Source organism: Anguilla anguilla, chromosome 2 (genome assembly GCF_013347855.1).
Source record: "Anguilla anguilla isolate fAngAng1 chromosome 2, fAngAng1.pri, whole genome shotgun sequence".
NCBI lineage: Eukaryota > Metazoa > Chordata > Actinopteri > Anguilliformes > Anguillidae > Anguilla > Anguilla anguilla.
The window spans coordinates 63,294,158-63,309,830 of record NC_049202.1 but is presented as its reverse complement, the minus strand read 5'-3'; the positions used below and the strand labels follow the sequence as shown (position 1 = coordinate 63,309,830).

At 40.1% G+C, this 15,673-nt stretch overlaps 1 long non-coding RNA gene and 1 gene segment (V, D, J or C); both read right to left on the bottom strand.

Moving 5' to 3' along the window:
- LOC118220509 overlaps window positions 1–15,673 on the bottom strand; it is a gene marked incomplete at its 3' end in the record, with an annotated part of 58,235 nt that overhangs the window by 21,217 nt on the left and 21,345 nt on the right.
- Window positions 5,490–6,203, bottom strand: LOC118220528. The gene is made up of 2 exons (XR_004763968.1): window positions 5,834–6,203; window positions 5,490–5,614 (listed from the first exon to the last, which is right to left on the bottom strand). It is a non-coding gene; the product is annotated as an uncharacterized LOC118220528 (long non-coding RNA).

Here is a 15,673-nt window from a genome sequence, read left to right as displayed (position 1 = left end):
TTGCCCACTCACAAACTGCAGACAAATCAAGACATCTGTGAGGATGTTGAGCACGCAGACGAGCTTCCCTGAGGCAATTTCTGACAGTTTGTGCAGAAATTCTAAACCTGCACAGTTGTGTAAACCAACTGTTTCATCAGCTGTCCATGTGGCTGGCCTCTGACAATCCTGCAAGGTGAAAAAGTCGGATGTGGCGGTGCTGGGCTGGCATGGTTACACGTGGTCTGTGGTTGTGAGGCCTGTTGGACAAACTTCCAATATCTCTGAAACGATGCTGGAGACTGTCATGTTCCGGTGTTCCTGTCTGTGTTTCCCTTGTTGGGCCGCCAGATGGCGGCACTTCTGTTTTGTGTCCTGCTCCCCCCCCCTGTTAATTGTATGATTGTTTTCAATTGTCTCGTTATCCCATCATTGTTCCCACCTGTGTCTTGTTATCCCCTCCTTCTGGTTTGATTGTTTTGAGTTCACCTGTGTCTTGTTACCCCTTGTCTATTTAAGTTCTTTGTCCCCTTGACTCGGGTGCTGGTTCCTTGTGTTTGTTCCCGACTTGCGTATGTTTCAAACCCTTTGTACCTGCCTGCGTTTTTTACCTGTTTGTGGTTCGTTCTGATTGTTTGTTCGTAATCCATGTGTTCGTGCCTATGCCCTGGTGTTCTGGTGTTTTTGGATTTTTTCATTTTCTTGTTCCTGTGTTTGTTCCTGAGATCTGTTTTGTTCCCGCCTATGTTTTTGACCGGTTTGTGTTTCTTTCTTTGTTTCCGCTTGTGTGTTTCTGTGCGTTTCTGCCGTTTGTTTTCCGTACTAGTGTAGTTCTGTTGTTTTTTTTTTTTTGTTCTTAAGAATGTTTTGAGTTTGTTGTTTTGCCCTTTGTGGCCTTGCCTGTTCCCTGTTTGTGTTTGCCTTTTTGTGTTAGTAAAATCTTTGTTAATTTTACCTTTTTGAGTTTCGTGTTTTTTTTTCCCCCCACTCTGCGCCTGGGTCCCAGCACCCGTACTGTCACAGGAGACGGCTTATAGTGGAGAAATGAACACCCATTACCCTGGCAACAGCTCTACAGGATATTCCTGCGGTCAGCATGCCAATTGCATGATCTCTTAACTCTTGAGGCATCTGTGACATGATATTGAACAACAAAAAACTCAACATTTTAGGGTGGCCTTTTATTGATCCCATCATAAGGAACACCTGTGTAATGATCATGGCTTTTAATCAGCATCTTGATATGCCGCATTTGTGCAGGAGATGGATTATCTTGACAAAGGATCAATGCTAGCTAACAGTGATCTAAACAAATTTGTGGGCAAAATTTGAGAGGAATGAGATCTTTGCACATAGAACAAATCTTTGAGGTATTATTTAAATGCATTAAAATGGCTGCAAAAATAAAAGTGTTGCATTTATATTTTTGTTCATATGATAAGACTCATTGATACAGATTTTCTTATCTTTATAATTATTATGTAGATGTCTGTGAAATGTGATACATTCTATCAAGATTGCTAAAATATACTGAAGTGCTCTCTTACTCCTTGTAGTGCAGGAACAAATCCCTCGAATATTTGAGATAAAATGAAAAATTATAAAAATAAAACGCAACCATGTGTTTTTCATAACTTTGACATGTCCTCTTTGTCAAATGGATGTTGTAAAAAAAACATTTTTTAATGTAAATGTAATTAATTTCATCCCCATATTTACTAAACCGAGGAGAATCTTTTGGGGTGATTGATATTTTGCCATTTAAAATGGTCATTGTTTAGATTTGTGTTGAGATCAAGTTATAATAGTTTGTTACTAATTATTCTGAGGATCTTTTTTTCTTACCAATACAACTTGGTGCAGCTTTAGATGAAGTGGACCATCAGTGCAAATATTAAGTATCAGTGGATGAAGAATTATGTGACACTAACTTGATATTCCCTCTGTCAGAAAAGGTGTTGTTATTGAACTTTTTACGTGACTCATTTCATTAATACATTTAATGACTTTCACAGAAAAATCTTTGTTCACGGCCATCCATTTCATAAAGAGGAAAAGTTATGAAAAACATGGTCGTGTTTTGTTCTGGCCCAGGCAGGGGTAAGTATAAACTAAGGCCCCTTCTGATGGGTTGTTCTTGCACTATTGAATTTGAGTGTGTTTTCCTCATAATATGTTAACTACAGGTAATGCCATTGTTAACGACTGCTGATTTTTCACATTTATGTTTGTGCATCTATAAAAGGAACAGGTGATCTCAGTATATTTGTTTAATAGTGTTTTTCACATTGATTATGGATATACCAACAGGTAGGTTTGCATCTGGAACTTTTGTCAGTGTACAGTGATAATGTGCTCATTTACATATGCAGAACTTGTTATGTATGGTCCTCTTTTACCTCAATAACAATAAAATGTTTTAAATGGATCTAAATATACCAATAAAGTTTAACAAAATTGGTCACACTTAATGTCATTTATAACCAAATAGGTGCCAAATGCACCTACCAAATGTAAACACAACACCCTAGAGATCTTTAAAAGTTTGTTACAGTCACAAAGCCATTCAGCTCACAAGATGAGGAGACTGAGGTCTGACATATGTGGTATTCATATAGAGCTAATACAGCTGTGACAAATTTAATGGCAGTTAATTCTGAAATAGAAGGAAGTGTAGTGTGTCAAACATCAGTAATTTTTCTGATTTTACATCTTGATCAGAATCCATAGCTAATATTGTAGAGACAGAAGGGATTTACAAACTGCTGGTTAGGAGACGACTCGAAAGGGTATCTGGCGGAAGATCACGCATCGTCAGCTGTCTAAAGCATATATATAAAAAATAAAGATGTTTAAAACCGAAGTGTTTCACTTCATACTGCAGAGTTCATTCCAGGGCTCTGTGCTGTAGCTCTGTGTGATAATGGGGAAGAGGTTTTTGTGCAGCTCTCCCCTCACTCTCTCTCACTGTGTGACTCTCTGGCACAGTAATACACAGCAGTGTCTTCAGCTGTCAGCCTGTTCATCTGTAAATACAGCTGGTTGTTCCTGTTGTCTCTGGAGATGGTGAATATTCCTTTAAACAAATTGGCACACCATGTATCACCACCATCATTTCTGATCCCAGCCAACCACTCCAGTCCCTTCCCAGGAGCCTGTCTGATCCAGTGCATATGGTAGTCACCGAATGTGAACCCAGAGGCTGTACAGGTCAGTGTGTGGGATTTTCCAGGTGTTTTAACTGCTGGTTCAGACTCAGTCAGAGTCTGACAATTAACACCTGTGAAATTAAGAAAGACTTAGGACTTCATGACACACAACCTCACAAATACAATTTTAGTAAATATTAAATGAATGACAGATTCAAACCTACTTTTTAAGAACACTGTAATCAGAAGCAGGCTGGTTATAACAGTCATGGTGAAAGTCGTTGACTGCAGTCTGTGATGATCGTTCTACAGTCAGCCTCCAACAACAGTCCCTCCTCCCTCAGTGCAGAGAGGTAAATGTAGAAGGAAGAGCTCAGAGTTTGCATGAACTCCTCCTCACTGGGTGGGCAGATCACACACTGTTTAAATAGAGCAGTCAGAGCTGTAGATGGGGTGTAGGTCATATAGCAGTTATAAGTATTATCCATCATTACAGCCATGTGTCTCTCTTCCATGGCTGATTGTTGCATTAATATTCATAGTGAATGCAGGGAGTATCCTGGTAGGTGAGGGTGGGATGAGTGGATTCAGTAGCTCTCCAGTACTCAGTACATCACAAGTAAGTCTAATGAGAGTGTCCAAGACAGACAGCATTCGATCACACAATATAGAAAGCATCCTGATATCCAGTGTTAAATTCTTGACCCAGTATTTGTAATACATGTCTTGTGCCAATATTTTGATTTGATGATGCTCCCTCCTAAAGGAGAATTAGAAACAGCAGGCTGCTTCCACCTCCATTGTAGCTGAATTCTATGTAAATTAAAAAGCAGTTTCTTTTATTGTTGACTTTTGTGTAGCCAATTTTTTTCACATTCCCTGATATGGTGAAGCACTACTGCTCATTATTATGGCTCAGGAAAATACAAAACTTCCCACAATTCCACAGGACATACTCTTTGCACAGAGGTCACAGTGTCCCCTCTGTGGGCCAAAGACAGGCTGCTGGCTGATGTGTTTCAAACAGTTTTCCAGCGCTGCTGTAACATCTCTCATGTGCTTCTAGATGGCCTTCACTGAGGTGGGTGGGGGGTGGGGGGGGGGGGGGGGGAGGTGGGGACAGCAGGTGACCAGCCCCAGCAGGAGCTTTGTTCAGGGCCTTTAGTGTGTGACTTACAGATTCAGAATCTGCAGGGTTTTAATTGCTGGTTCAGACACAGTGCTTAACTTTTACTCATATGCAGCATTCAGCATCACCCAAATGTAACTTACCAAACACATTACAGTATGTGAAGAATAAACAAACGCAGGCATTTAAATTGAAAAGTAAGACAAATGTTGATTGAACCCCAAATGTTGATTGAATTGAATGTTTTTCTTTGTGCTGATGAAAGAAAGGACATATAAAAGTTGATATCAAAAATAATTTATTCAGCATAACATTTTATAAATAAAATTCTTTGTTCTTCAAAGAATCTTGAAAAGAAATGTCTTCATCCCACCATATGGTTCCAATCCACTCCAGTGCTTCCCCTTCAGGCTGTTGAATCCAGGCTGTACCATAGCCGATATCAGTCGGGAATACCCAGAGACTTTACAGGAGATGGTCAGAGACTCCTGGTTTTACAAGTATAGAGCCTGGCTGTGTGAGTTCAACTCAGTGACCATCTGTGGGTACAGAAAAGATTTGAACATACATCAAAAAGTAATACAATTATGAATATAAACTCATTTTTCTTTGAATTGAAAATATGAATACAGCATGTATACTTACAAAATGAAGTTCCCAGTAACACTGCAAAAGCTAAAATAGCTCCCATTGTGACACACAGATCTCCCTCTCTGTCGAACAGGTGATGCTCTTGTGTTGGGAGGAGTATTCTCAGTGGTTTTTATAGTAAATACTGTGGACTGAATTTATTTAAATCTTGGAGGAAGGAGAAAAACAGGATAAATTCAGAGACAGGATATCCATTATGAGGAGCACTGCTGCCCCCTTCTGGAGGAGAATTTAAAACAGAAGGCCACTTCCACCGGCATCACTCTGGAATTTACATTAATAACAATGCTAAAGGATTAAATTCAGAATAAATGTTCACATTGTACAAATATTAAAATCATAACTATGTGATGCATTCATGTGGATTGCTAAAACATACACTAGAGAGCTGTCATGTCTTATTTTCAGTACATTATGCTTGTTACGCAAGTAATCACAGGAAAAACAAATGTAAACATGGATTTTTGTGTACGTTTGTGCTTCCAGGAGAAATAATATCAAGTACATATTGTGGCCTTCCTCACCACCCAAGGTTGCAGTTGCCACAGCAGTATAAGAACCAGTGCAGTGAGTCTCAGGACCAGTTAACAGAAAACGCATTTAATTGTATTAATTGTAGGGGGAAAGGGAAGGGGAAGCAAAAAATAACAGAAACTTCTTCGCGGTCGGGGTATCAGTCTTCCTCTCCAGGGTAAGTACGATCCTCCTGGAGAGACAAAGTGAACAATGGTTAGGAGCGTGTGATGGGGCACTGGTCAGCCCACTCCAGGTCCGTCTCCTCTCCTTGCTCCGTTCGGCCTTGTAGGACTTTTCCTCCAGCCCTCTGTCCTTTTCAGCGTGGGGAGACCACTCCCCCAGTCATAAAAAAAGGTGGAAAGTTGCAATCATACAATTTCTACACGTGCGTTGGCTCACAGCCACTTACCGCCCTAGGAACAGGTGAGGAGAGAAGCCAGGCGTAATTTCTCTCCCTAGCCCCAGCCAGTCTCTCAGTCCTTTGTGCTGCTCCTTATATACTCTGTGAGGCAATCACTGAAGCAGTCTCAGGTGTGCTGCAGCAGAGTGGAAAATTCCACATACCTGCACTCTGCTGCAGCCCTGTCCATGGTGCTGATCCTTGGAAGCTCACCTGGTCTGCAGCTTGCTGTCCCTGGTCCTGAAACCTTCCAATATTTCAGACGGGAGGTAATGCCCACTCACCACTTGTCCCAGCAGTCGCCGGTGGCGGGAGGCCCGGCCGCCCTGGTGCTTCTCGTGCTCTCTTGTGGAGCACCAATAGGGCCTCGGGGCGCCACAATATAAATATCTCGGTATATGTGTAGTATTTAGATATTCTATAGATAAACCAGTAGATAAACCACCCATAAACAATATGTCCGTCACCTTTAGTAAAACAATTTGTTTCTTCTTTTGTCTTCCCCCAAAATATGCTGTGGATCAGTCTGGTGTGGATCTGTGTTTTGATATTTGTATGAGTAAAATGGCTGTAAATATTGAGGTAAGGTACTGGGAGTAACAGAATGGCGTATATATTCCAACCTGCTAATGATCCTGGATAACGCAGTTTTTCCCTGAGAATATCATTATATCACCCTGTTATTTGGATCTGCTGATTCTTCTCTCTCCAACTTCTGTAAAATTGGTCCTATCCTTCTTGCATATGCTGCCCAGCTCATTATTCAGGCCCACTGCTGAATCCAGTCATCTGCACTAGTCACCCCCTCCTCCTGTTCACCTGTGTGAGCTGATGCCCCAAACCACACTGGGCCCATGCAGGCACCACTGAAGAAGACCGGGGTCAAAGTGCATTGTGTGTACATGTCTATAGGGTATATGCCCAGTTATTATATTCTGTGTTTGTTTCATTACATTTGAGCTTTTCATATGCAAACATCATTTTTGTGCTTTAAAAAACATTAAAGTTTCAGTTGCTGCAGGTCTGAGATTTTGCCCATTTTTTATTATTTTTCTTGCTATTTTCAGATAATGGTGAATATGGGGACAGTGAGCGCTACATGCAGGTAGAGTGTGTGTGTTCAGTGGTGACAGTATGATGTGTTTTGTACAGCTCTAGCTTTGCTTTGCTGAACTGTGTGTATCGGGCACAGTAATACACAGCTGTGTCTCCAGTCTGCAAGCTGTTCCTTCGTAAAAACACTGTGCTGCTGGAGGTGTCTCTGGAGATGGTGAATTTGCTCTTTAATGAATCTTTATAAGCAGTGCTTCAACCTGACCACACAACTCCAATCCACTCCAGAGCTTTCCCTGCAGGCTGTCGGATCCAGGCTGTACCATAGCTGCTAACTGAATATGAGACTTTACAGGAGACAGATAAAGGCTCTCCTGGTTTTACAGCCATAGAGCCTGGCTGTGTGAGTTCAACACAGAAATCATCTGTGGATACAGAAATAAAAAATATATTTGTGCATCCATCAAAAAACAATATTACATTACAGGCATTTAGCAGACGCTCTTATCCAGAGCGACTTACACAACTTTTACATAGCATCCATTTATACAGCTGGATACACACTGAAGCAATTTCAGTTAAGTACCTTGCTCAAGGGTACAACGGCAGTGTCCTTACCCGGGAATCGAACCTGCGACCTTTCGGTTATAAGCCCAGTTCCTTACCCACTGTGCTACACTGCCACCCTATATAATTGTCAAAAAAAAGGTATTTCATATTTTTTTTAAAGTAAACCATTTGAAAAATGTCACAGAATACTCTTTACATTAAAAATATGTATATGGAATGTGCACTTACAAGATAAAGTCCCCAGCAACATTGCTAATGCTACAATAGCTCCCATTGTCAAAAACAGATCTCCCTCTCTGTCTTACAGGTGATGCTCCTGTGTTAGGAGGAGAATTCTCAGTGGCTTTTATATGAAATACTGTGCACTGAATTTGTTTAAATCTCTCTAGGTTGGAGTAAGGAGAAAAACAAGATAAATTCAGAAGAGCAGAATATCTATTATGATGAGTACTGCTGCCCCCTCCTGGAGCAGTATAAAACAGAAGACTGTTTCCACCAGCTTTGCTATGGAGGTAAGATCAGAAACAAAACTCATGGAGTAAATTCAGAATGAAAGTTAACATAGTTAGGGTTTTAATTCCAGTTCCAGTATTCCATGTAACAATTGTCAGTGGTAATATGTACTAAAAATAAAAGGGGCATCACAGCAGTAAACACTCACAATTTACAGGCCAAGAGGGAGTTTCAGTAGTCCGGTTGGAAGATAGCTAGAGTTTGAACTAGGAACACCCAAAATGTAGAGGAGTGTTTGTAACAGTTTTGGGATTTTGCCCATTTACTAACATTTAGCTTAGCACTATGACATTTTACTTCAAGGAACTTTGACATATCAGTAGTCAATAATCATTTTAATTACATTCATAACTTAACTAAGAGTCGGATACAATTATAATCAAAGTACGTGCAGTCCGATGTTGCATAATTCTATTAGATGAGCTGAATAATTGTAACAGTAAATGAAGATGTTTGATAATGCGCGTACGCATGTTTTTGCAGCACACAGTGCTGTTAATCAAGGAGATACATTTCCAATGGTAACATGAGACCAGCCGCATCCTCAGATTATGAAGCATGGTGCTTTATTCATGAAATAAAGACTGCGCATGAACATTGACGCACAAGCAAATTTGTGAGTTACTGTGAAGTGAGTTGTGGTAACATCCAAATCAATGAAGGAAGCTGCTTTTGTTTGTTTCTTAACATCCAAGTAGCAAATGAAATAGACCAATCTGGTCTGTGCTTACACAACACAGCAAGTTAATTAGCTGAACACATGTAACATGAAACATGTTACATGGGTTATTTAAATGGCATTTTGTAAACATGCAGCTTTAAAAACACATTATTTGCTATAGCAAATCAGAGGTGGAATAACTGTAATTGCTGTTACATTTATACAGACATTTATGCTGTTACATTTATACATCATGTTTTATTGGTCACTTAGCATCCAATTCCTGCTATGATACACTCGGAAAGTCATTCTAACTTTTCAAAGACAGATGACTATTTTAAAATGATGTATGGTTTGGTTTATTGTAAATTAAATCACCCTTGTTGACCATGTGTGGTGCCTCTACCTGGAACAGAGCCTGCGTACACCTGGCTGCAGGTATGAGAATTGTGTGATCGACTCTTTCTCTGCCTTCAACAGGCGTCCAAGGAGACATTGTGCTGAGCCAGCCTGGACAGGAAGTGAAGAGGCCAGGAGAGTCAGTGAAGCTGAGCTGCACAGTTTCTGGCTTTAATCTCACTGGCTACTGCCTAGTCTGAGATTTACTGTATGAGGCCACATACAACACACTGCGTTTAGATCTGCCATTCATATTAAATACATAATTAAACTATAACCACTTTAAATGACTTCTGTATAACTCAATTTGTCCATCCGTCTTTACTGATTAACACTGTAGAGCAGTGGTGTCAAACTCGTTGTCATGGAGGGCCGTGTGTATGCAGGTTTTCATTCCAACCAATTAATGCTGCCTTAATTGAGTCCAATTACTCATTCAGCCATATGCGTTTAACTGCATTGAAGCACAGAATATAAGAAAATTTTTATTTAGACAATGCGGGTCACCATAGACGTCAGGTCACCATTGTGCACAAACCTGCATCCCTAATTCAGCAAATAATTTAACTAATTATATAATCAAGATCTGAGGCTGGAATGAAAACCTGCATACACACGGCCCTCCATGGCAACGAGTTTGACACCACTGCTGTAGAGTGATGTTGGAGGAAGCAGTATTAATTCTGTGCAACTTTTAATTGTCTTCCACAAGAGGGCAGCAGTGCTCCACAAAATGGATATTCTGACCATCTCTATTCAACATTTTTTTTCTCCTGTACAAATTCAGTCCACAGTATTTCCTGGAAAGGTCACAGGGAATTCTGGCATGGAAAATGTTTTCCATCTTATTGAATATAAATTTATTCCTGTTTTATGCCATGTAATATGCTATGCATGTAATATCCATGTATTAAATGCACATAAATTTTACATGTCATATATTTAGACAAGTTGAAATCATAACTTCAATAATCTAAGGACTGTACAGTTTCACTTTGACGTGAGACTGTCACTTTTTAATGATCAGCTGCATGATCCACTTGATCTCCTTTTCTTCACATTAGTAATATACTGATGTGTGACCAGAGTGAGGCTGAGCAGTGAGACTCAGTTCAGACATCATGCTTTAGAGGAGCAGGAATGAAGCACATGAACATGGAAGCTGCTCTTTATAAAGGGATCATTTAAATGTTTTTATCCAGAAAATCCAGTATGGTAGGGCGGACTATAAAACTGTTCATGCTGTATGTTCTTTAATATTATTGCTGTCCACAGCTGTGCTGACAGATTTCTATGATTCCATCTCAAGTGAATGTAAATGATCTGATTATACCTGTGGATCTTTTCCTATGCATGCCAATAGATAACTCAGTCCATACTACATGCAATTTTATATGCGGATGTGCTTATATACAGTATAGAGAAAGTGTCTGTAAAATGATGAGGGAGCTTTGATTTAACCAGTACATGAAAAGATATTCCAACCCTGTGTTCAGCTAGTTAACTTGCTGTGTTGGCATAGCCTCGTGTTCTGGATACTCCGAGTGACTGATAGAAAAGAAACAGCCACCATAGTCACAGGCATTTCTAATAAGCACAGACCAGATTGATCTATTTCATTTGCTACTTGGATGTTAAGAAACAAACAAAATCAGCTTCCTTCATTGATTTGGATGTTACCACAACTCACTTCACAGTAACTCACAAAGTTGCTTGTGCGTCAATGTTCATGCACAGTCTTTATTTCATGAATAAAGCCCCAATGCTTCATAATCTGAGGATGCGGTTGGTCTCGTGTTACCATTGGAAATGTATCTCCTTGAGTAAATATGAAAAGCCAACCACCAGGCTCAAAAAAACAGAATGTTCAAACCAAGTCTCCACCCATTTAATGTGCCACTCAATTCTGTTTTGCATCTCATTTGCATAAAATATTTAAAAGATGACAAGTCATAAAGTTATTCAGGATTTAAGGCTGTCACTTGTGAACAGGGGAAAAACATCCCTTTTATTCTACCAGAACGAAGCCTCACCAGTTGAATATAAAATAAAATACAAGATATTTTTGTATTATGACATTAGATATTTTTCTGAGACGTAAGCAAACTAGGTGAAACGTGCTTATTTGCATGTTTAAAATAAGCTAAATATTTGGTAATCTACAATGCCATTTGTAAAAACCAGGAACAAGTATGTCGAAAACCCTGGAGAGAAGTACCGTTCCAAGTGCAGGAAACAAACGCATAGTTCAACTCAGACCCTGTAGGTTAAACTGATTAACACTAACACAACGAGAACAGCAACAACGCAGTGTATGCAAAAATACTAGCAGTAGTTAAGACGAGTGCATTAACTAAGTCACCTATGAAACAGTTACCTAGTTACAACCCTAAGCTTACAGTCAATTAACATTACATTACAGGCATTTAGCAGACGCTCTTATCCAGAGCGACTTACACAACTTTTACATGGCATTTTTTACATTGTATCCATTTATACAGCCGGATATATACTGAAGCAATTTCAGTTAAGTACCTTGCTCAAGGGTACAACGGCAGTGCCCTACCCGGGAATCGAACCTGCGACCTTTTGGTTACAAGCCCAGTTCCTTACCCACTGTGCTACACTCCGTCCTTAAGAGATTACAGGGAGGTAGGGAGGGATGGGGAGAGGTGCAGCCTGAAGAGGTGAGTCTTCAGTCGTCGCTTGAAGTGGGTCAGTGTCTCAGCTGTTCTGACCTCCATGGGGAGGTCATTCCACCATCGTCGGGCCAGAACAGACAGGAGACGTGTTTAGGAAGCGCAGGTGCGAAGAGGGGGAGGTGCCAGGTGTCCTGAGGTAGCAGAACGGAGGGGTCTGGCTGGCATGTAGGGTTTGAATATCTTGTGGAGGTATGCTGGGGCTGATCCCTTGACTGCCTGGTATGATAGGACCAATGTTTTAAATTTGATGCGAATCTCAGTGTAAAACAACGATGAAATGAAAATTACAAAATACTTTTTTTAAAAGCTTCTGTAAGTTACCAGCTATTTCATTTTGGACGTTGCATCTGAAGTAAACTGTCTGGTGTTTGGGGAATATGTTCTTTTGGGAAATGACTGTTAAAGATAATTACGTGCTTTGTGGACAGGGTAAATGACACAGACATGGCTATTTAGCTTAGTATTGTATTGTCAATATCTATTGTATTGTACTGTATGAGGCAGTATGTGTGAAAATGCTAATGTCTCATATCTTTGGTGGGTGGTAATAAATGAGAAATAAAGCAGATGAATTTCCCTTCCTGGGGCTGGTGGTCTGTGGTTTGGGCTCTTACAGGATCCCCATAGAGAAACAGAGGAATGAGCTGCTGTACACAGACAGATTTTTATGGGATGCGTTTCATAAGTTATTATTTACTCTTCCTGCTGCCCTTTGAGGAAACTGCAGGTTTTCTGTGTGAATAAAGCACAACAGCTTTAAGTCATTTTACAAGAGAGGAGCGTGTTTTTCTGCTATGTGATGTTCAACAAACATCCCGCAATGAAGCAGAGTAACGTTAAAATGGAAACGCCCAAACTCACTCGTACACAAGCTTACCCAAGCACAAGCTTAGGCTATAGAGAGATATATTTTATGAAATACATTGTGGCTTTTCACCTACTTCCTCCAGAGTAGTTTTTTTTATCTTAAATGCAGAGACAGTATGTCATAGCTAAATACATTTGTTGAACCTAATTAAAATAAAATAATTATAACACACACATGTGCGTGCGCACACACACACACACACAAACAGAAAGCAGACCCCTCCCTTCTCCACACTGCCCCCGCCCCCCCCAGTTCTGAGAAGTGCAGATATTTTCAGCCCTTTGTTGCTCAAGCAGAACACACACCTGCCCTGCACATCCCAGAATACCCACACAGGGGTTTCTGTGCCTCGAAGAACAAGCCACAGCATCAGAGAATGCAAATGCAGAGCCGGGTGCAGCTGGCTGAGGCAGGGGCGGGGTTTCAGACCGGCAACCCACTGTGCCGCTGTTGTGACAACATGTAATTTACATATTCAATGTGTTTTTATTGTTCAATCAACCGCACAAATTGCAATAGATCCAGTCTGCTCAGAAGGACCTCTGCTCAGGACTTTATTCCACCGCCCTGACAGCACTATCACACACACAACATCACTCTGAATTGAGCTACACACTATTACTGTAAGCACTAATTCACTCAGCCATGATCGCTATTTCACTGCAACAGGTCTCTACCCTGACACTTCACAGCAAACCTCTCTCTTGAGCACTACTACCCAGACTAAACATTCATGGCAGCCATGAACACCACTTTACAATGTTGCCATGGCCTAATGCTACTCCCTACTACAGTACCTAGAACATGACTTCATACTCCAAACTGCACACTGCTGACCTGAACACTTCTGCTTTCATCTGGTTCCCCAAACAATAATTCCATCAACTGCCCTGAACACTTAAAAACAGCATCACGCTGCCACCTTGATCACTTCACATCAATACGTCCCTGAACACTTTTTCCCAATGAAAATCTATTAACTGTTGCCCTGAAGACTCTGCTGCTCGTTGTGATATTGTTCACAGGTGCCTGAGGGGCAGAGCAGAGGGTCGTTGGTGCAATTGGGAGCACCTGTGTTCAGGGTTCCCAGAGAGTTTAAGATGCCTGTCTCCAGTTTGAGGGAGAGCTCTCTCCCTACTGTTTGGTTTGTATTTTGGTGTTGGTTGTGTTTTTGGTTTTACACTACACAACATTGCTTCAGTATACCTTTCATGCATCCACTCAGCTACACTACTGATAATGCTGACTTTCACATGGCATGTTTGTCTTGTTTTTGGGTATAATTAGGTTAGTTAGAATAAATGTGAACTTGCTTTTTAAATGCGTCAGTGTGCGTCTCCATTTTTGTCATGGCCCTGGAGCCAGGTTGTGACAACTCCACATCGCCAAGTTGAACATTAGTCATTATCAATAAAACCTGTATGTCCAGTTACCTTGAGCTTTACTACACTGCTACCATGTTAGGCCAGAAGTCTGTTTCTCTTTTGAGGAAGTGTGTGAAATGAAATGGCAGTTTGGGGGGCAGTTTCAAAAGCTGCAGGTGTGGAGACAGGGGACAGCACAGAGACTGAAACCGAGACTGAGGAGGAAACCGTTTTCACACATGGCTATTTTGGAACAACTGAAAAAGTGAAATCGTTCAGGGATTTACTCGAAAGTTAAATAAGTGACCTTTTTTATGTACAGTGCTCATACCATGTCACTGTTGCTGCAGTATTCAGCATGTACATCTGTGTATGGCCATTCTCAGGCATATGCAAAGGTTAACTTCAATTCATCATTTCAGTAAAACAAATATATGAAATATATTTAATCAATTCACACTGAGGACACCATTTTAAAACACTTCACTGTTCAGATGTTCACTGTTCAGATGTTTGATCTGTTAACCCAAAAGGGACATACAAAATGTCTCTGATTCTGTATTCTTAACCTCACATTTGATGCAGTAAGATACTACTGCAGTATTAAAAAGGTTCTGGATGAAAATGTTGATGATTTTCCCATTTACCATGACATAAAAAATTCTAAATTACTTATGTATGTAACCATAATGATACATACATACGTCATTTAGAATTTTTTATGTCATGGAAAATGGGAAAATCATTACATTACATTTTTGGTAGATTTTAGTGTTTTACCCTGGATGTAACAAATTATCATGTACTCTAAATAAAAATAAAAGTAATAGATAAGCTAGCAGAGAATGGCATTTGGGAACCTGTATCAATACAATGATATAACTTTTATAAGATATTATAAGATTTATAACAGGATTTAAACTGCCATTAAGGTATATTCCTCATCAGCTAAATACATTTAAATTATAATAATTAATAAGAATAATATTCAAATTGAGTATTATTTATACTGTTTAAAAAGTTACATTCTTGATGATAAAATGGGAAAACCCATATGGCAGATGGGTGAATTTCAGTAAGCTGTGTCATGTAGACTAATTATTAATAAATAAAAAACATGTTTACATTTTTTTATGACTGGACATTTATTTATGCTTTTTTCATTACATTTCATGCATTTTACACAAATACCACATGTTAGCTGAGAGTGACATGCAATATGATGAGAGTGTTGAGGTTTGACTGTGAAGCCTTAGCTCTGCTAAACTCTGATATGCAGCTTTCACTCTGAGTCTGGTTAAATATACAGAGCACACCTCCCTCTGCAGCCCTGTACACTGCACTCCAGCCAGCTCTACACGTCAGAAACAGCATTTCAGACACTGAGAGATTTTTAGGGACCAATGCTTCTCTTTAATCTTTTAGAGCTTATGAAAATATTCACTAACTTCTTGAGAAATATGATGTGAAATACATGCCATTTGTGTGGCATGTATTTCAAATGGAAAGTCACTGGCTTATTTATTGTATGAGGTAAAATCTCAAGACCAATAACACCGTAATTATTTATTATGATACGCTACTGCTGTGTGAAATGGAGGATGCGCACACAAGCCAGCACACACTCTCCTCCAAACTGTGCACTCCCATCTGCTGACCTCTTTCACTCTGTGGCCCCAGAGCGGCTCTCCTCTTTCACTCTGTGGCCCCAGAGCGGCT